At 54.4% G+C, this 22,132-nt stretch overlaps 1 protein-coding gene across 1 annotated transcript in view; it reads left to right on the forward strand.

Annotated features, from left to right (window-relative positions):
- Positions 1-2,013: 2,013 nt before the first annotated feature.
- The window catches only part of ACAN (aggrecan), a 63,614-nt gene continuing 43,495 nt past the window's right edge, over positions 2,014-22,132 (forward strand). The window contains exon 1 of the mRNA XM_046652777.1: positions 2,014-2,134. The gene's annotated coding sequence lies outside the window, so the exon portion shown is untranslated. The remainder of the gene's footprint in view (positions 2,135-22,132) is intronic.

Raw genomic sequence — 22,132 nt, forward strand, 5'->3', positions numbered from 1 at the left:
CTCTTCATTGCAAGATTCATTACCTAATTAATATTTGTCCTTGAATTGTCCTTCACTAACCCCAAATGTCAGATACGACCCCATTTTATAGATGAGGGCACAGTTTGTTCCCAACCTAGAGCCTCAGGCAAATACTAGCACAAGAATCCCTGACCCCTCCGGTTGGAATTTTAAGGACTGCTGTTTTTCTAGAAGGGTCCTTTCCCCTGGTCCAGGCACTGGAGTCAGTAACTAACAAGATTTCATACCATTTCTTTGTCTGAGAGGGAAGATGCTGTTTACCCCTGAGGGGCCCCCATCACCACCATGTCCGCAGTGCCCAATGCGCTCTACAACTTAGAGACCCGACCCGGAGGAACCGCCAGACTCGGGCAGAAAAGGGTGACGCCAAGAACCACCAACCAACGGCACACCTTAGCCACAGCTCCTGGGCACCAGTGGGGGGAGTGGGCACTGTGCCCTCGCCAGGCTTCACTGCTCTGTGCAGGAAAGAGATGGGGGGCAGCTCCAGAGAATGTGTTGGACCAGGGCCAGTCCTGCCCCCTAGCAGAGATGGCCAGTAAAATACCCACACAATTAGAGCAGTCACCCTGGGGAAACTGAGGCGCCTCAGTGCCTTTTAATGGAGGAAAACTTGGTCTATTCTCTCTGTAATGAGCAGCAAGCAAAGATCCCACATCTTGCTCTTCAGTCCTCGCCCAATGAGGGTGTGAAGCGGCTTCCACCAAACTGACAGAGGCCGCTAAATCTTAGCATCACCCACCACCAGCTTCCTCCATAAGGATCTGAAGCCCACCAACCAACCTCAATGACCCAAAACGGCTGCAGCTGAACCAGCAGCTTGCGTAGCATGACCCTGGGTCTGAATTCAGACTCCACCTTGAGTAGATCACTCCATCACTCTCTGAGCCCGTTTTCACATCTTTCGGGGAGAAGGAGTTGTAATATTTACTTCATTGGGCTCTTTGGGAAAAGCAAATGAGATGTAAATGTATGTTAAGCAACCAGCTCACAGAAGATGTTCAAAAGCTGTTAGTTCTTTTATTCCTTTGCCTGGAAACAAAACTGCTAAGGAGGGTGTTCTCCGGAGCTACAGGAGTCCTGGAGAATTCCTGCTCCGTTCCAGATGTCCTTGGTCTCTCCTGGATTTTGAAGACCCTCCGCCTTTTGCCCGGAGGCTCCCAGCCCCTGCACACTTCCCCGCTGCCCCCTAACCTCCTCCTCTCCCCGCCCTCCCCTGCCATCCCCGCGCACCCCATCCCCAAAAACTTCGAGCCGGCTCTTCAGGAGGATCCTTCCAAACCGCGGCCTGGGCGTGGGGACCGCGCCCCTCCCGATCGCGTCCCGCCGGGCGTCCCCTGCAGACCCCGCGCCGGGCGCCCGGGAGCCCCGTCCGGCCGCGGGAACGCGGGGCCGGGCCGATGGGGGCCGCTCTGCGGGGCAGCCCTCCACGCCCCTCGGGCTGCGGAGCTGCCGACCGCATTGCAGACGCGGGCCCTTCGGCCCTTCCCGCGCCGCCTTCCCCCCGCGGGCCCCGGGGCTGCCGGGGAGCGCTCCCCTCGCCCTGCGCGCCGGTCCGGAGCCAGGGTCCAGCGCGCTCCAGACGCCTCTGCCTTCCCCTCCCCCTGTCCGCCGCCCCTCAGGTCCCCCGGGGGTGGGGTTTCCCTTGCGCTCGCCCCCTCCCGCCCCCATCTCGCCGGTGCCCTCCCCTCCCCCGCCCGCCCCTATGTATGTGTCACCGCGCGCCATGCCCGCCCGCCCGCCCGCCCACCTACCTTCCCGCCGCTCCAGAGGGGGCTCGCAGAGCTGAAGACGCGCGCGGCGCTGCTCAAGGTCTCTCTCTCCGCACCCTCGCCGGCCGGCGTCTGACCCGGGGGCCAGGGGGCTCCGGGCACCTTTCACTGTCCCTTCACTCGGCCAGCCGGGACTCTGCAACCCAGACGCGGCCGCTGCGGCCACCGACCTAGGGGACCTGCGGACAGGACGCCGGCAGGAGGAGGGGTGCGCCGCGCCCGCGCAGAGCGTCTCCCCAGCTGCGCAGCGAGACCCGGGCCTCCCGGCCCCACGAGCCCCCGGCTGCCGCTCCAGGTGTATGGGACTGAAGTTCTTGGAGAACGGAGTCCAACTCTTCAAGGTAACTGTCGCCTTCCCCCCCCGGGGCGCCAGGCGAGCCGGGAGCGGTGCTGTGGCCACCTCCCTCTGTGCCAGGGGCTGCGCTGCCTCGGTCTCCCCGCGGGGAGGTGTGTGCTGGGCGCCCCCGACATCCACCAGCTGCGGCCACAGTGGAGTTGAGCAAACTTTCTGGCTGCGGTGGAGTCAGAGTGAATGGGGCAAAAGAGCATGTGACGAAGGGTTCATGTCTCCCGGTGCCCCAGAATTAAGGAGTAGAGAACAAACGAGACTTTGCTCCAAACTGCCGCCCGTTTTCAAGACCTAGGGTCTGGGAGGAGCCATAGTGGACAGAATAGCAGCTTTAGAGTCGCGGACATGTGGGTCCAAATCCTGCTGGGCTACTTCTGAGCTAGAGGAGTTGCTGGCCTTCCTGAGCCTCGGCCTGCCCTCTACCAGTTGGGAAGGAGGAGGCCTCCTTGGCCGAGTCACTGGGGAATAAATGAAATGACATGGGTAGGGTGTCAGGTACGCAGCAGGTGCCTAAGCAGAGGCTGGGAGAACCCATTGGTCCCCCTTCCTTGGCCACTTGGCCAACTCCAGGAGCCACAGGGATAAGCCGGGAGGAACTGGTAGAATCTGGGACAGGGCTACTGAGCAGCAAAGGCGACAACAGCAGCTTTCCGAACATGCCACCAAGTGGGCCATTTCTCAAGGAAGAGGAGGGGAGAGGAGGACACGTGGCCACGGGCAGTCGTCTCTGGCTTCTTCTGCAGATGAAGCGAATGATGGTGGAGCAGGAGCCCTTTCTGACCCTGGGGCTGGGTGGGTGGGTGTCCATGTCAAAGGAACCCACATTCTAGGCCAGAGCAAGCTGTGGGCGTGGGGGCCGTCTCTCGTTGGGAGACACGATCCAACCCAAGCTTTTCCATCGTTCTCTTCTTTGCGGTGGCAAGCAGGGTTCTAATGGGACCGTTCTAGAGCTTCACCACTATTTTGATTGATGCGTACATTCCACTTCTGTGGGGGTGACTGCCAGAAGGAAAAGGGGGAAGATGCAGAGCTGAATTGGGTTAGTGTGGTGTGGCAGGTCCTGGTGCTGCAGTGGCTGGGCATCTGACAGCTTGGGGGAACCCTGGACCCTGGAAACACACTCATGTCATCTCACGATGAGAGAAAGCAGACCCAGAAAGATGCAATGACTTTTCTAAAGGTCGTGCTGGACTAGAATCCAGGTTGTCTGAGGCCATAGTCAATCGCTAGTCCTGATTTAAAAGTTCGCAAGTCTGGGCTCTAATCCTTTTCCCTCTTGCTTGCCTTCTGGGTTGCAAAGAGAGGGGGCATTCAGATTATCTGTGCCCCTGGGCAAGGCGGTTCAGGAGGCTATCGATGGAGGAGTGTTGGCCTGTTAATCACTGAGCCGAAAGAGACTGCCCAGGAATGGAAGGCAATGAAAGAAAGAGCAAAAGACCCCTCCAATTTAAAAAGTTTGGGATGAAGGACTTATCAAAAGGAGGGAACTATCTCTCGGAGAAATGCTGGCGTTCCTCAGGTTACATCGAGTTGGATTTAATTTAGATGTATTTCTGTGCAGTTTCTAGCGCGAAACCTGATATGTTCATTCATTCTCCAGTATCTACTGAGCGCCACCTAGGTGACAGGCTCTGCGCTCAGTGCTGGCCTGTAGTGGGCCCTCAATAACTGTTTGATAGTATTATTAGCATTATTAATTTAATATTAAGTCGAAGTTTTTCTTTTCCTAGAATTTTCGATGAAAATCATACTTGCATCGGGATTCTCTCTTTATTATTTGAAAGCCCTCTGGTCAATATAAGAGGAAAGAATCCAGAAGGGAAAACAATGGCTGTATTATTACTTATTTGGGGGGAGTCTGTGTGCTTGAGCGGTGAGATCCCACGCTGTCTGGTGTGAGCCAGGCCTGACCCCACGCTCCTCCTCACATGCATGCACACATGTTGCCCCCGCTCACCCCCTCACACACAGCCCCCTCCCAGGCAGCCTGCTCCCTGCCTGCTGGGATGGGGCATTCTCCAACCTCACACGCCCAGAATGACCTGTCAGGCACCTCGGTCAGAGAGGGAGCTCCGAGGGAGCGCTCACCTCCTGAAATGGTAGGGAGAGCCGTCAGGGTAGGTAGCCCCCCACCCCCGGGCTGGGCAGACCTGAGTTCAAATCCCAGCTCAGCCACTGACCAGCTACATGACTGATGAGGTTACTCACTTCCCTGGGACTCAGTTTCCCGTTCTCTAAGAGGCGGAGGAAAACCTCCAGGAGCGGGTTTTTGTGAGGATTAAAAGACGTAATGTGGGTGCTTTGCCTGGTTCTCAGCAGGCACCACAAACCTTTATTCCTCTCCTCTCACAGTTTCTAGGCCCCCTCGGAGTCACAAACCGTTAAGTTCAGGACAGGACTAACAGAGTATTCTGTCTTAGTCAAAGACTGTCCCCACCTTTGGTGTGGATTCTTTTAACGACACCTTCCACAACCTGGTCCCTCCCACAGCCCTTCTTGTTGGGCACGAGGACGACCTCAGCGGGGCCAGGGGAAGCCCTCGGTCCCTGGTGTCACTTTCGGTCTGCTCCCGCGGGAACACCCAGCGCAGGATTTGTCCAACTCCAGGTCGTGAGACCGATTTAGTGGGGGTTTAAGGACATAGCAAAGAATAATCTCATAGAGCCTCCCATATAGTAAAGGTAAGTGTTGTTTCTGGAAACTTTTATTTCTGTTACATAATTTGCGGTCTTATAGAAGTATGTGTGTATGTGTTTATAATATAGATGTATATACACGAACTTGATATTTGTATAATGTATTTCTTATCACGGGTTGTAGTGGAAAAAGTTTGGAAGACGCTGATCCCGAAGAGGTTTCTGTCTCGGAGAAATCCCTGCCTCTTGGCTCCAGCTGGCAGGTGCTGGGGCGTCTTTTCTGCCCCTGTCTTAACATTTAAACTGGACCCCCAAGCGTCTTGGGAGCAGAGGCAGCGAGGAGTGGAGGCTGGGAGAGGGACTGAGAGGCAAGCTCGAGGAAGAGGACCCAGACTCAGAGGGAAGGCAAGGCAAGGAGGACAGGCCTGCTTGCAAGTGGAGCAGCGAGGGGACGGGGCCCAGGCGTGCCCTGGGAAAGGGGGTCTGTGGGTGGGAACACGTCTTGAAACAGTAGCTGTGCTCTCCTGCTGTCACCAGGCCAACCTCTTGGCCATGCTCTGAGCCATGCTGGGAGCTTCATTGCCACCCTCCTTCCTTAAGAAAGCCGTGTTTGATGGGTCGAAGTGAGAGCTGTCTCTGTGCATCTTGCCTGGGAGTGGCTGCTGTCCTTCCCCCAGACTCGACAGGACACCCCCATCCCAGGGAGACCGCGGAGAAGGACCCACTGGGGTGTAGGGCAAAGCTAGGGTTAGAGACGGGAGTAGGAGTGAGGCAAAGAGAGGACCAGAGAGAGGGGGAATTGGTAGGGAAAACAGTTAAAACGGTTCCTTTTTTCGAAAGTTGAATCCAGGGCAAGAACGGAAACGGTAGAGTTTACTTTTAAAAACTCAGAACCTCCTTGTAAGCGGCTGAGTATGTGTGTGGGGCGTATTGTGTGTGTGTGCGTGTGTGTGTGCTGGGAGGGCGGGCCCTGCGGGCTGGCCTGGGCGTGTGAGAGGATGTTTCTGGCTCTCAATGGCCTCACAGTGCGTCCTGAAGAAGCTGTTTGTTGCCCTCATGAATAGTGGATTTGGGAGTGTGATGCTCAGCACCGCGGTCTGCGCATTTGGTTACCGTTGAGGTTACGTGTTTTTCCTTTTAAGACACACCCCTCCTCCTGCAGAGGGGCCGGTGGGAGGGGGGTGCTTGCCTGTCTCTCCGGAATTGATTTGATGTGAGGGGTGAGGGTAGGAGGGAGACTCAAGACGGGGCAGATCTGCCGCATCCAGCCTGGCCCCCCCTGGCCCCCCTTGGCCCCCGGCCGGGGCCTCTGAGATGCACTTCCTTCATTGCCTGTGATGACCCTCATTTAAGGGATGGCGAAGAGGACGGGGGCCCGGAGAGGGGCAGATGCGTGCCCCAGGCCAGTCCAGAACAGGTCAGCAAGGATCTGGACCAGAACCTAGGCCTCCAGGCCCTCATCCTGAAACATTCCACATCCATGGAAACCATTCATTCATTCATTCATTCTTCTTTCAGCAGCCCTTGCTACATGCCAGGCACTGTACTAGGTGTGCATCACACAGCAGTGAACAGAACAGTTCACTCCTCCTGCGCTCCAGCCGCTCGTGGTCGAACGGGGAGGACGGGCTCTCATCCACTTGGCCCTGACCCCTCATTTCTATAAAGTGGTGGTTCTCAGCCGGGGAGCTGTTTGGCCCCCCGGGGAACATTTGGCCATGTCTGGGGATCTTTTTTGTTGTCACCATGGGAGAGGGGTGATACTAGTGGCATCTAGTGGGTAGAGACCACGGATGCTGCTAAACCTCTTACAGTGCACAGGGCAGCTCCTTCCCCTGACAGTAGAGAATTATCCAGTCCGAAATGTCACTAGTGCCGAGATTGAGAAACCCTGCTCCAGACCTTCATTTAGTCACTGGGCCGGCCCAGGCCCAACTGTGGGCAACAGCAGGAAGGCTAGGGGTGGGCGGGCAAGAAGAGAGGGTTTGGCAGGCTGTGAAGAGCAGACAACGAATGGAAAAAAAAAAAAAAAAAAGCCAGGCCCACAGTGATGAAATGGAAAGGACTTGAAACTTGGGCAGCCCAGATCGAGGGTGAAATCCCCGCTGTGCTCTTGGGCAGGTCACTTACCCTCTCTGAGCCTCAGTTTCTGCATCTGTGAAATGGGGCTTGTGGGCCCGCTGAGAGAGCTCAGGATAAAGTAAATACAGGAGCTGGCACAAAATAGAGCTACAGTAACGTCGCGGCTGGTATTATTATCTTTGAGGTTTTCCAAGGTCCTGCTATGGAAAATTACAGCATCAGCAGGTGTGGCCATGTGACCATGAGGCCAAAGAAGGTTGCTGTTTGGGGCACGGTTGCCACAGTGATGCCTTCTGCTTGAGGGGTGGGGTGCAGGTCAGCACCTCCCCACAGGCACAGCTCCCAGCAAGGGACAGAAGAGTCGAGAAGGGTTTGCTCCGGTGAGAGCCAGCTGTGTGCATCCTCTGGTGTATGCAGTCGGGAGGAGCACTGGACTTGGAGCCAAATGAACTGGGCACAGACTGGCTGTGTGACCTGGGGAAATTGCTTCACCTCTCTGAGCCTCAGGTTCCTTATCTGTAAAATGGAGATACTAAGGCCTGCCCTCACGGGTCCAGGAAGGTGCCTGGTGGGGGGCGCCTGTGAAGCCTAAGCAGGAATCTTTCTAGCTGGTGTGCACGGTACCTAATCCACTGCCGGGCACACACAAGACAGGCTGGTGGAATGAATGAATGAGTGAATGGACCATCGCATTATAAATTCCTTTCAATTCCTGACAAGGAGAGTACCAGCAACCCCCAGATGGGCTGTCTGCTTTGCCACTTGCCTGTCCGGAGCAAGCCCGAGGAAGCCAGGACTTAGTGTTCGGTGTGAGCCAGGCTCGGGTCACAGCACCAGACAACCGCGCCCTCTACAGGGCACTGGAGTCACAGCAGCTGAGCTGTGCCAGCCCCAGGCGGGATCCCGGGCCGAGGGGGAGGTGCCAGTGAGCCCAGAGAACAGGGAAGACCAAGCTGCTGGAAGGAGCACCAAATCAGGATCAGGAGCCCAGAGACCAGCTCAGAGCAGGCGCATGGCTGAACCCCTCCATTGTCCTATCTGTGGAACAGGGCTGTTGCTCGGCCACATGGAGCTGAAGTTACAATAAATTAAGGCCAAACTGAAGTCAACAGCCGAAGGGCTGGATTTGGGAAATCACCAAGCTTCCCTGAGCGTCGATTCCTTACAGTCATGAAGCATTAGATCAGAAAGGGACCTAGGAGACATCTAAATCCCCCACCGCCTTCATTATGCAGATGTGGAGACCGAGTCCCAGAGAGGCGAGGGCACCTGGACTGGGACACAGGCTGCTATTCCAGAGCCACGGCTTCGAGGGGCTGCTGACTCCCCACACACACCCCATGTCACGTCCAAACCGGTAGAAGGAGGTGCCAGATCACAGAAACACTGTGCCACCCCCTCCGAACCCGACTGTGGACAGATTTTGTCCTGGAGCCACCCGTTGTCCACCCTTGAGCCACCCTCTGGCTCGGTCCCTCCAGCGTCCTTGCTGGTTCCTTTGTAAGAGAAATGTCCAAGGCAAGGGGGAGCTCGGGCTCCCATCTCCCTCAGAACACCTGGGATTCCTTGTCCTGGCCACCACCCTGGGCCGTCCATAGGGGCATTTTCCTCAGTGAAGCCTGGACCTTGGCTTGACCTCCCCTGCTACTTCCCTCCCCCATTGGGGGCTCCCCTCCTCCCACCACCAAGCCCCTCACTTTGATCTGCTTATCCAGATGGCTCAGGGGAACACCTGGATTGGACGATGACTCAGAGATGTAGCAAGGACTCCAGCCTGTGGAGATGCTGACCTAGGCAGATCAGCCAGCTCTGATCCTGCAGCAGGAATGAGGCGGCTGCGTCAGGGCCGTGGGGGGGCAGCCCAGGAAAGAGGAGACCCCACCAGTTAGGGCTTCAAATCCTGTCTCAAATGCAGCCACTGCACGAGCCAGCCCTCACGGCAAGGCTGGGCCCAACCTCTCCTTTCCACCTCCTGCCTGCCCCCTTCCTTTGGAAGGTGAGCCTGGGGGGCGCTCATTTTAGTTCCGCTGTTTTCTGGATTTAAAAAAAAAAAAATGGGGAGAAAGGTGGAGCCCTCAGGGACTCAGGGTGGTTGACTAGGAGGCGAGGCCCCAGCTCCTCAGCTGAGTCTTGCCTCTGGACGTGGTCTCCATCCAGGCCTGGCTGCCCCCGACCCCCGACCCCGGTGTGGGCCGCGGGCCCGACCCTGTGCGCCCTACTTGCGGGGCCGCTCTGTGAATAGCGCCCCCGCGTGGTGATCGCGCCCCTGCAGCTGAGCGGAGAAGCGCCGGCCCATCCACGTGCAGGTCTCTGTCCGCCCCGGTCCTCACCGCTCCATCCCGGGGCGCCAGCCCCACCCCAGCCCCACACAGCCCGGCCAGAGGCCTTCTTCAGCCCCTCCCCTGAGCCCTTAACTCCCCTTGGCGCACCAGCCTCATTCTGGGATTCCCACGCTTCCTAAAGCCAGCCCGTGGGGGCGTCTGCTGTCACTCGCTCTGTTAGTGTGTTCGCGGAGAGGGCGCGTGGTGCGGGGGCACCTGAGTGCTTAGATGGCTTCACCCCATTCCCCAGGACAGCGGTGCTCTGGACGGCCGGCTTGGCGGCGGGAGTGGTTTTGTTAGCCCGCGAAGGTCCAGCGCTGGGTTAGAGCCTCCCAGTGCCCCGCCCCTGCTGGACCCTCCCATCTCGCTTCCCCGTGGGAGCTCCCTCTGCAGTCTCAGGGCCTCAGGGGCTCCAGGGCTCATGCACAGTGGGGTCCGCAAGGCGCTGGTGTACATCAGGTAAGGCTCCCGCGACGTTCAGCGGCTGGAAAATGGTGACTAGTCCCGCCCCTCCTTCGTCTCTGCGGGTGTTGTGTGGATTGGCCCACCCTGAGACGAGCAGCAGTCACCCGAGGTTATGCGCCTGTCCCTTCTCACCCCTTTCACACTTAGAATAAAGCCCAGTCCCCTTCCTTGGCCCGCAGGCCCTCAGGAGCTAGTCCCCGCCCCCCCCCCCCCCCCCCAATCCTCCAGATTCCCTGTCCCCTCACTCACCACTCTCGGCCCCTGGCTCCCACCTCCTTCCTGCCTCAGGGCCTTTGCCCTTGCAGCCTCCCCTGCTGGATGCTCTTCCCACGTGGCTTTGTCCGGCTGTCTCATTCTGGACATTCAGGTTCAGATTGCACCTCCTCTGTGAGGCCTTTCTTGACCACCCAATTTAAAGAAGATGAACCCCCCCCCCCCCCCCCCCACCCACTAGCGGCCCTGGGTTGCATTTCTTTGTGGCTGATCACTCCCTTAAAGGGTCTGGTTGGTTGGTTCCCTTGGTGGTGGTCTGCCTCCTCCCAGCCCCACGGAGGATTGAAGCCGCCTGGGACGGGAGCTCTGTCTGTGGTCACCCCGTATCTCCAGCACCTAGAAAATGCTTGGCGCACAGAAGGTGCCGGCTAAAAGTTGTTGAGCTGACTAATGACTTCATTCTAGTGCTTTTCAAACCATGTTGCAGGGAGTGGGGGCGGGGGGGCGTGGTTTGTGACATCCCGCAGGGACCACAGAGGTGAGTCGAGAGAGGCAGTGATTTGGGGGTTCCGTGTGTCAGATTCTATCAGAGTAACTCCAGTCTTACGTCTTTGGACAGCCACTGATATAGTGCACTCTGCTCTAGTCATAGACAAGAAAACTGGGACCTAGAAAACAGTATGTCCTGCCTAGGGGTGTGGCACTGGGGGGTGTCAGGGCTGGAACTAGACCCAAATTTCCCAACTCACAAGCCTCCATCTGCTGAACTGGGCAGCTGTGTAGGAACAGTCCCCACCTGTCCTGGCCACCTCAGCCGCCCCATGGCACCCTGGCCGTGGCTCGGGGACGCTGGACAGTCGGAATGGCCACCATCCAGGCCTGCTCATGTTCTGCTGCCGATGGGAGGCATGGATGACCCAGCTAAGGAAGGAATGGTTATTCTCTATGTGCCAGCGCCCCTCCCCTACCCACCTTCCCTTGGAAGTTCACAATGACTCGAACATCTTGGGGGAGCAGCTGCTTTTAAGAATAAATTTATATTTGTAGGTTTGACCACCTCTGGAGCCTCAAGTCCTAACACTAGGCCACGGGCCATGATTGGGCCATCTTTCATCTCATTGCCTTGCCCTCTTTCAAGGTGCAGGGTCCCAGCGCCCCCATGACGTGGTAGGAAGCAGGCTAGGCACCAGGGATAGGATAGAGAACAGGACATGGTTTTCCTGGACTCACACAGCTCAGGCTTCAGGGTTCTGAAGCCCTCGATGGGGAGCCCTTCTCAGCCTGCACCGTCCACACTGAATAACTTTTCCCCTCCGGCTCCCATCTACGCCCGTCCTCTCCAGCTCCGCCCACTGTGGGCCTTCCCTGAAGCTCCAGCTCCATCTCGTCTTTCTTTGGTGATGGAGTCTAGCACATTGTCTCTACATTTTTTCCCCAGCTCCCTTCCTGATGACATCTAGCCCTTGGACTCCCAAAAGAATCCATCAGGCCATTGTCCTCCAGGAGTGGAGTCAGGTAGAAGGAATCCAGGCCCAGTTTGGCCAATTCATCAGCAGTGTGACCTTGCCAGAGTGATGTGCCTCAGTTTCCCTATCTGTAAATTGGGTATAATGACTCTCACCTCATAAGTTTGTTGGGAGGATAAAAAGAGATCGCTGGGTCATGGGGGAGATCTCCCGACAAACCTGATAACTGTCGCAAGCCCTGTTGTGTCAGAGGCCCCACTGCATAATCCCAGGGGTGCCATTCCATGGTGGCCCGCGTATAGGGTGCCCCCTGAAGTTGTACAGGGCACAGCCTTTGCAGCTTCACACGTTAGCCCTGACTGTCCCCTACTTCTTCAGCCGTCCCTTGGGACCGCCCCACAGCCACAAGGATGGATCAGCGAGAAATTCCTGTTCAGGTGTTCTGAGTACTAGCCAGCATGGCCGTGCTTTCAGGAGGCATGCTGGGGAGGGAGGGGCTGGGAACTGCCTCTGGCCTCATTGAGCCCCCCCCCCCCCCCCACCCCTGTCCTCCTCTCCTGGGACTGGAGAATGAGGAAATCTAAATGTCCCAGGAGAACCTTCTGTGGTTCTGAGCAAGTTAAAGCACCTGAACAGACTCGGTTGTGCCTCCCACGGAAACTTCAGTCTTCCTTGGTCCTGTGTGGCCCCCAGAAGAAAAGATGTTCTGAGTCTGGGTGGGCCAGAAACCTCAAAGAAACTTTTGCTTCTGGGTTTTTCTTAATAAAAGACAGACTCCAGGCCAGGATCTGGGGTATGTTTCTCCGTTTTCCTGGTTCCCTAGAAATGCAGCGAGCCCGCGCTGTCAATCAGAGGGAACAGAGGGGAGATGGGAAGGCCTAAGGACGGCATGAGGGTCAAGGAGCCCAGCAAAGAAAATCACAGAGATTGGATTCAAAGCAGAAGGCAGATGAGAAAGATCTAGAAAAGCCCATCAAGAACAACCCCAAGACGTGAAATGTCTCCACTAAGGAAAGAAAGGCAGAAGCAGAGATTTAGATTAGACAGAAGAAGTAATTGTCTAAAGAAATCCAAGTGATCTTGAGTTTGGCTACCAAGGGAGATTGGGGAATCTCCTTGTTTTAGAAGCTTTTTTATTAGTAATAGTATTATAATAAAAAGTCACCCTTTGTATGCGTTTTCTGGGGCCACCATAACAAAGTACCACAAACCAGGTGGGTTAAAGTGACAGAAATTTATTACCCATGGTTGTAGAGGCCAGAAGTCCAAAATCAAGATCTCAGCAGGGCCATGCTCCCTCTGGAAACTTCTTAGCCTCTTCTTAGCTTCTGGTGATGGCCATCAGTCCTTGGCTGGCAGCTGCATCACTCCGACCTCTGCCTCCACCATCATTGACCGTCTCCCCGTGCGTCTGTGTTTGCATATGGCCGTCTTCCCCTCTTATAAGGACACCAGTCATGTTGAATTGAGGGCCCATCCTAATGACCTCATCTTAGCTTGATTACATTTGCAAAGACGTTATTGCCAGATAAGGTCACATTCACAGGTATTGGGGGTTAGGGTGTCAACGTATCTTTTTTGGGGGAGGGACACAATATAGCCCGTAACACCCTGTATTGACTTGCTACTATGTTTTAGAGCCGTGCCTTATCTGTAGGTTGTAAAGGAAGCTCTTTCAGGGGAGACAGGTTAAATAAATGAGGTGTTCTCCAATAGGTCAGTGCTTTTATGCTAACCAGAGATGGGGCAAGTTGGTAGAAAGGATATGAATGCCCTCGCACGACCCTGCCCACGTGCACGCACTTCACGCTGAGTCAGCAGAAAGCTCTATGAAGTAGTCTACTTATCCCTATTTAATAGATGGTGAAACTGAGGCATAGCTGGTAAGTGGTAGGGCCAGGACTTGAACTCACGACTGTCTGATTCCAAAGTTCGTGATTTCCTGGCTGTTTCATGCACTATGCCCGGAGAGAAGGCCAATTTCTCAGACTGGACCCTGACGTCTAGCTGGATATCAGTCATGAGTTCAAGTCCTGGAACCCATCTGGGGCCCATCTTCAGGCAGGATGTGTGAAGCCCTGTTTGTTCCTGCATGCCGTGCCCATAGACTTCATGGGGATCCCTTGGCTCAGACCCACGAGCCCGAAAGACCTCAGGCCCAGAGTTTGTTGAACACGAACTGTGACAGCAGAAAAATCGGTTTCTCAGCAGATTCCCAAGACTTTTAACACATAGAGAACCTTCTGTCTCCTCCCTTCTCAGCTGAGACAGACCTCTCCCCACCTCCTCTCCCTACTGGCTGTCACCTTGGTCTCTGGGGAGCCTGTTGACTTTGACACACAAACTCCAGTTCTCCTAATGGCCTGCCAGGGCTGAAGTTTATTTTCTTCTGTGATTGTCTTGAATGTAGATTTTTTTTAAAGGATATAAGATTTTTCTTTATTTTTAGAAACATTTTGCTTTTGAAAAATAATAAAGGACATCATAGAAAGTTTAGGAAATGTAAACACTCAAAGTAGAAAAACTAAAAATCTCCTATAAAATTACCACCCAAATATAACCAGAGTTAAATTTCTATCTTTCTCTTTTTTTTCTGTGAATAGATAGACAAAAAAATGGATTGGAATTTCATTCTACATATTATTTTGCAATTTGCTTTTTGTGCTTAATGATATAGCAGGGACGTATTTCCAAGTGGCTAAGCAGTTTTCCATAATTCGAACATTCTGTGTGCCAGGCTCTCTAGTGGACACGTAGGGAATAAGAGAGGAGGAATAAAGAGCTTTGCCCACCCTCAAGGAGAGCCCGCAATCTGGGAGGGAGAGTGGTGTGTGCAGGGGGAACACAGCACCATGCAGAGGGCCCGGGGCCGTGGCCCCAGCGCTGCTGCTGATGGCGCAGCTGTGGGTGAACTTGTCCGTCAAGCAAAATCGACACAGCTGTCCCCACGCGGCTCCAATGGGTTTGAGGCTCAGCTACAGTGCACGGCGGTCGCTGGAGAGAGAGCATGCTTTCGAGAGAAGCTCTGCAGGCTCTCTCCCTGACAGGGGTGTGTCCCCAGGCAACCAGGGACAAGAGACTCGAATTTGCTGCTCCCAGAGTTGGCCTCAGTTCCCTTGTTACCCTCATAGTGTGAGCATCTTGAGGCACTGCGCATGCGTCTAGTGTTTAATGATACATATTTCTCGTACAACATGGCCCTCCTGACAAGCCAATCATTCATCTGCTGCTCAGATACAGAAACAATAGTTTGACCCAGGAATGGAAGAAAGATGATTGTGTTGGACTCATTGGGAGAGATCGTGGGGGTCTCCTACATGGCATCTTCCTAAGAGATTTTCAGCGGAAATTTTGATGCTCCCTGGTTTGTGTCTTGTGTGTGGCTTTAGAGCCCAAGCTCATGGAGATGCCGCTCCTCTGTGGGGTGTGCGAAGGCGTCCCAGGATGCTGACAGCAGTGTGGTTCCCGGGAGGGCCAAGGAAGCTGAAGGCTTCCTTGGAGATGTAAAGAACTCCAGAAAAGAATAGAGCCTGTCCAACTGGAATGGCACAGAAAGATCTCTAGACACTGTGTCAGACGGGGATATTGATTTTCCTCCTCCAAAGGAAAGATGGTAGTCCAACTCATAGAGACGGAAAGTAGAGGGGTGGTTGCCAGACGCTGGGGGAAGGGAATGGAGAGTTGTCATTTAATGGGTGCAGAGTTTCGGTTTTGCAAGATGGAAAGAGTTCTGGAGATGGATGGTGGCGATGCTTGCACAATTATAGGACTGTATTTCATGCAACTGAACTGTAAAATATATCGACTTAAAAATAGTTGATGGTAAATTGTATGTGATATCTGTTTTACTGCAATTTTTTCAAAGCCTCAATTTTTTGAAAAAGGCAAGGTAGCTTTCTTGTGAGGACAATGTCATTCAAGAAACACTGACTGGGAGGAGCTGGGAGGCAGCAGACAGCACGAGTTCCTGGAAGGTGTTTTCGAGAAGGCGGCTGCTCTGGCCTCCTGTGGCGTGGCTATTAGGGACTGTAATCCTGACAGCCTTGCAGGGGACAGTCTCACAGCCAGGCAAGGCTGGCAGAGAACTGGGGACATGCCAGAGACAGCTGGAAAGGGAGGAACAAAGTGAGGGGAGGCGATATCATATCATATCCGTGTTTGCAGCTCTTCTTTGTCTGTTCTGGGACAAGTCGAGAGTCAGAGGTGGTCTTTGAGGGGTTCATAGAGCAGGCTCTTTAGATTTGGGGCCTTCTTGTGCAGCCCCGAGGTGTGTTGGTGCTTTGAGCCAAGCTTTGAAACTGAACCCCATGTGCGTAAAGAGCCCTTCTGGAGCAGGCGCACAAGTGTCTATTGATTGAATCCAGTCTTTAAAGCTGGGGCCACAGAGTGTCAAAGGCCTTTGGATGATGAGAGCATGCTCCTGACGGGCTCCCTCCTCAGCACCTATCCTCGTTCCTGGCATGTGCCTGGGAAGCAGGGAGCTGGCGGGGAGCACTGCTTCTGGAGTTACACTGACCCGGGTTTGAATTCTGGCCCTGCACTCCCTGGCCCTGGGGTGTGAGGTAAGTCAGTCGCCCGCTCCGAGCCTCTGTCTCCTCCGTTCTGAACTGGGACTACAGGGATGCCCACCTCCCACGACGATTTTGAGCATTAAACGAGATGATGCACCTTTCACACTGCCGCCGGGCGACATGCTGGCATGGGATGCCAGTTTCAATACAGGGTAATTTTTAGAGGAAGTGGTTGTGACAGGTGCTCATGGATAAGAGACACCTGAGGATGGACAAGCCTAATGTCCATCCCAGTGGGCGCGGTCTCCTTGCAGAGGCAGACAAATGATGCAGGTGACGTGCTCCTGCTGTGATGGAGGAGGGTGAACTCAATGGGAATGGGGCACCAGGGGGAGGGGTGCACTGGCAGGGATAGCAGAGCATGCAGTGTCCTCCTGATGCACACCTCAGACCAGGTCATTCCCTGAATCCCCGAGAACCACCATCACCTACAGAATGAAGCCACACTCCTGAGCCCAGCCATGGAGCACGTCAGAATCTGGCCCAGCTTTGTTTCTCACTTTATTTATCCTACGCCGGCTGGGTCTTCTCCTTTCTCCATGCCTTTGTTCATGTGATCCCTTCCTCCTGGAATGCCCTGCTCCTAACTCTGCATGCCCTGAATGGTGTTCCTGTTGGTCATGGCTCAGCTCAAATGCCACCTCTCCTTCAAATCTCTCCCAGGTCCCCCAAACAGGAGTGACTTCTGCATCCTCTCAGCTCCTGGAACCCTCTCACCGAGAGAGGCCCTCCCTCTTGTGCTGTAGGATTTATTCACAGCTCTTGTCTGCCATCCCACACAGTGAGCCCCAGGGCGGACTCACATGGGTCCATCCTTGGATCCCCTGGGCACCTACTACAGAGTTTTCCATGTGACGGGAGTTTGACAGAGGAGAGGAGGAAATGAGGAAAGCCAAGAAGTGCTGGGAACTTTCCCGGATCAAAGGCAATTATTCCTCCCACGTGAGGCCCAAAAAAGAACGCTCCGCTCTTCAGAGTGCACGCCCCAAGAAGGGGAAGTAGTGTCGCTGAAGGATGGCCACAGGGTGAAGAGGTCTTGTCCACTGTCCACTCAGCCCGTACCGAGCTCTCCTGGGCGGAGGATGGAGCAGGAGAGGGGCAGTCTCAAGAGGTCCCCAAGACCACCCACGGGTTCAGCAATTTGCTAGAAGGACTCGTAGAAGTTAGCAAAGCTGTTCTACTCACAGTTATGGTTTATTACAGCAAAAGGATACAGATAAAAATCAGCAAAGGGAAGAGGCACAGAGGGCAGAGTCCCAGGGAGACCAGGCACAGCTTCTGGTTGTCCTCTCCCAGGGGTCATGCGGATAGCGCTTACTCCTCCCAGTCACGATGTGTTACAACATCACGGAAGACTGCCAACCAGGGAAGCCCACCCAGAGTGTTTACTGGGGGTCGGTCATAGAGACATGACTGACCACCTGCACCGCTGACCTTAGTCTCCCGCACCTCCAGAGGTCAAGTTGATGCCATGTGACCTGAGACCGCCACCATCAATCACACTGTTAGACTCTACAGCATGGTCCAAGGCCCGCGGGTAAATAAGGACTTAGAGGTTACCTTCTGGGAGCCAGGCCCCGAGTTCCCGTCGGCTCTCAAAGAGAAGCAGGACCCAAGAGGAGCTAAGCGGGTGTTCTCTATGAAGTCTTTCCCAGTCCTGGAATCGGGACGTGCAAACTAGGGTCAAAGAATGAGGTTTGACTACAAATAACTCGTCTCCTTTCTTACTCTTGACTAGACCCCAGGACTAAAATCCAAGGACCTGAGCATCTGCCCCAAAAGTTTGAGGCATCGTTTCCTTTCAGCTGCATCCCAGGCACCAGGCGGTCTACTTTGCTCAGAAATTCATCTTTACCCCCAAACCCCTGATGGCCCTTTCTGACAAGCAGGCATTTCCACCAGGACCCTCGGCTTCCAAAAACCTTTACGGAAGATCATTTTTGAAACTTAGGCTCAATTCCCACCCAGGGAGGCCACCGGGAAGTCCCTCTGGGTCCCCCAGCCCCTTCCCAAACTCCTACAAGAAGGAACTCTCTGTCCTGCCAGCTTGGCGGCCAGCAGCTAGTGGAGGGAACTCAGCTCTTGGCCCAGGATCCCTGCCCCAGGAAAGGTGCTCGTGCCTGATGGAAAATTTAGGCTGAAGGACACTCCTTTCCAACATCCCAGGTTCGATATTTACACAACGTCTGAAATTAATGCAGAGAAAATCTCCAAGTGTTCAGGCTGGAACAGGAGGCTGAGAACAGGAAGGGGCGGGTCCCAAGTCCCAGGGTTTTTTCCACAAAGAGAACAGGGCAAAGCTAAATGTCGCTGCGTGAGTGAATCAGGAGCCATTAAGAGGGCCATGTATCCCTCCACTCTAAACTGGTTTTACTGGGACTTTCCAGCTGCGAGCAGGGAGAGGTGGGACTAAGGGGGAAAGCTGGTGGCGTTGAGCTGAGTTCTTCCCTTAAGCGCCCACCCTTGTCCAGGCATGTGCTTCAGGGCCAAGGATGGCTGCGGCCACCCCACCCTTAGGAAGCACCACCCAGGGCCAGCCTTCCTTCCCAGCTCCTGGACTTGGCCCCCCTCCCAGCCCCTTGGAAATGCAGTCCTCGTCAGGCTGCCAGCATGGCTCTGACTTCTATTTTGTCCCTGGCTGCTGTCTCTGGAGTCACCAGCCACTCCCTGCCTGGCCCATCCTGCTCCACTCCTGGTCTTCTCCTAGCAGGACAGGAGCGGGAATGGATGTTTCCATGGGCCTCCTGTGTGCTCCAGGCTACCTTCCGTCCTGGGGCTTCGAACACTCCCCAGGGCTAAGGAGGTAGGAGTGCTTTGAAATCAGGTGACATTCAACAGTTATGATCAGTCTTCAGTTTGACACTCCTTCCATTTCCACACTGAATCCAGAAGGGCCACTGTCCATTCATCAAGAGCCGTTCAGTCATTCATTCGACAGGTATTGATTGAGCACCAAGTATGTGCCAGGCTCCATTCCAGGCTCCAGCAAGCAAAACAGACAGAAGTCCCTGCCCTTGGGGAGTATGTATTCTAGGAAGGGAAAACAGACAATAAATAAACAAATAGAAAAGGACAATAATCTCAAATAATGGTAATGCTGTAAATAAAAAATAACAAGGTGACATGATAAGGAGGGACACGGGAGGGGCAGTGAGGGGACAGGATGACCAGGGAAGGGACGTTGGAACTGAGGCTGGAATGATAAAAAGTGGGCAGCTAGGGAAAGACCCAGAAGTCTGTACCAGAAAGAAAGAAGAGGAGGTATGAAAGCCCTTGGGAGGAAGGAAGCTTCTGTGTTCAAAGAATGGCGAGGATGTGGCTGGGAACAGACATGAAACGTGGTCTGAGCAGGCACGGGAGCAGATCCCTGAGGGCCCTCTAGGCCGTGGGAAGGGGCTGGATTTTGCTCCAAGAACATCCATCCTGTTCTGCCGTGAAGCTTCCTTTTGCTTTCGCCATCCCTTCTGACCTGAGCTCAGCATCCCTGGCTCATGCAAGATTCCACTGGGGTACAAGCTTCCTTTCTACCAGCTCCTCCTGCCGCCCCACCCGACAGGATCAGACCACCCAGGAGACACAGGGACTTCTGTTGATTTGGAAGGAACAAGAGGAAATTCAGAGCAACTCGTCACAGGGAGTCATCATTCTCTGCCTCTCCTCCTAACTGGAAGTCGGCGATTTCCAGAGGCCTCATCTGTGGATATTCTGGCTACAGATGTCAAGAAACTTGCCCGAGGTCACCCAGAGAGCAAGTTATGGGTCAAAAGGATGAATTCAGGTTGTATTCTTAAGGGTATCCACCTTCTACCTTATCGTATTGTCTCCTGGGAAACTCGAGAAGAGGCCATTTCAGGAAATCGCATAGAGCCTGGGTTCAAAGTGGACCCCAGAAAGGAGAGGAAGAACAGCATATCTCTTGTCACAACAGATCCAAGTCACACAGTTATTACTAGGAGGGACATTTTTCAATGGGTGAAGGGGATCAAGGCAGAAAGACCAGAGAGGGGATAAATTGATGTCTTCTTAAGGATTTTTGCTCTGTGCCCTGGACCAGGGTCTGCTCCTTCCACCTCCCCCTTGTGCCCACCTCCTCAGGCAGGACCTTCACCTACAAGCCCGCGTAGGCCTTCAGCCAACCAAGGACAGCTCTGTTTTTATCGTGGGACCCACATCCTCTGGCCCTGGTCAGGACGGGGAGGGGGGCCATAGATCGGCACTGGCAGAAACAGCTGCTTGGGTTCATTTCGGAAGCCAAAGTTCAGAGAGGGCTCCTTCCCTCACTCCTGCTCCCTGCCCTTCTGATTAGTAGCAGAGGAGCAGCAAGGAGCTGGCCAGCTCTTCCGGCTGCCTGAGGCGAGGGTCCTCTCGAGGCAGGGTGGGACGTTAGAAACGGCCAGAAGACCCAGCTCGAGGAGACTCCTATGGACCTTTCCAATGAGTTGGCTGATGGGAATCCAGATACTCCTGGGGTGGGGGGGGTTGGGTTCCTGCCTTTGCAGGTACTGGCTGAGCCCTGGCGCATCTAATCAGGAATGAATGGCCTGATTAGAGCGTCTTCAAAACCCACCCGGAAGCCCCTGGAGGGAGGTTCCCCAGGACTGCCTGCAGCCCTGCTGAGGGGCTGTCTTTTCTCTTTTTTGGAACCCTTGGGCACTTTGCCCAAAGGATTGGGGGAAGAGCAGCCACATTGGGCTGCTGGAGCCCGTCCTCCGTTGGACTTACAGGGACGAAGGAACAGCCAGGCCTTTCAGCTCCACCAGGGCTCCTCCCTGCTGATGTAAGGTCTAAGGGTGGGTTAGGACTCTCACCTGGGAACGCACCTCCTCCAGACTGGACCCAGCATTAATCGCTGTTGAGGCCAATGCCCGTATTCCAGGCGCTCTGCAGCTCCAGGCAGAGCTGGGGTAGGTATTGGATTCCCCTCCCTTATGAACCAGTTAGGGATGCATTTTACCCTCTATCGACCCCTAAAGCCCTCTGGATCTGAAATTCCGTGATAATGTCTGCCATCTCCTCCTCAATTGAAATGTGTTTGTTGACTGAATAATGGAATGAATGAGGAAAACTAATGAATGTAGAGGGTCTGGGAATGTTAAGGAAAAACGTGGGATTTGTAGCCATAAGACCTGTGTTCCAGCCACTTACTTACTATCTGTGTGACTTTGGGCAAGTTACTTACCCTCTCTAAGCTGTCATCTCACTACCTGCAAAGTGAGGAGGGCAGTATCTATCTTTGCAAGGTTGTTTTAAGGATGAGAAATGGCCTTATCCACAGCTCAGAGCACAGTTCCTGGTACATAGTAGGCCCATCATGAAGGAAGTCTCTGATTGTCTGTGACACCATTGTTTAAGTTGATTCTGGTTGTAAGATGCTCACTATTGCTTGAAGGTAGAGAGGGGATGGCTCCCCTCGCTCAGTGACCGCAGAGAAACTCTGAGAGTGACAAGCCTGTGTCCCTGGAGAGGGCAGTGGCCACACTGGGATCTTGCTTTACGTTCCGCAGTTTCGTATGCACACACATCCTATGCCCAGTCTGGGAGTGAATGCAGGAATGAGCCCTGAGCTAACCAAGTTGGGAGGGTTTCCATCGTTTACTGTCATCGCAGATCAAATGACCGTCCACAGGGGGCATCGTTTAATTGAGATGTAGGCGTCAACTGGATTTGGGTGTCACTTCTCATCACTTCCTAGCAAGTCGGCACACGTTGGCTGAGGGCTTCCTATCTGCAGGGACCCAGTGCAGGTGAAATGAAGGCGTGGGCTACGCGAAGCAGCCGCTCTCCCTCCTCAGCAAGGGAGGAGCCAGTCAGACGAGACTGGGAGAAGGAGACAGAATTTACCGAGAGGCCCACAGAGTCTCTCATTTAGCCCCTCCGGAAGTCTTATGTGATAGATCCTATTTTATCAGCACTTTAGAAATAAGGAAATCGAGACTCCGAGAGGTTAAATAATGGGGCCAAGGTCATGTGTTCACATGTAAGTGTCAGAGCTGTGGCTTAACAAGATCAACGCACCTCCAAAACTGTGCTTTTCCCACCACTTGGCCCTGCCCCCCCACCCTTGCCATCCCCGCCCACCCACGCATGCACCCCCATAAGTGGTTGGCCTAGTAATTAAAACAACAATGGGAAAGAAGTCAGAAGCCAGGATGTGTTCGTTAATCAATTGGTGGTAACAAGAAATGACAAAGGCTATGGGCAGAAAGTTCAGGCCAGGGTACCTGAGGGGAGTTCCC

The sequence above is a fragment of the Equus quagga genome, chromosome 2, assembly GCF_021613505.1.
Source record: "Equus quagga isolate Etosha38 chromosome 2, UCLA_HA_Equagga_1.0, whole genome shotgun sequence".
Lineage (NCBI taxonomy): Eukaryota > Metazoa > Chordata > Mammalia > Perissodactyla > Equidae > Equus > Equus quagga.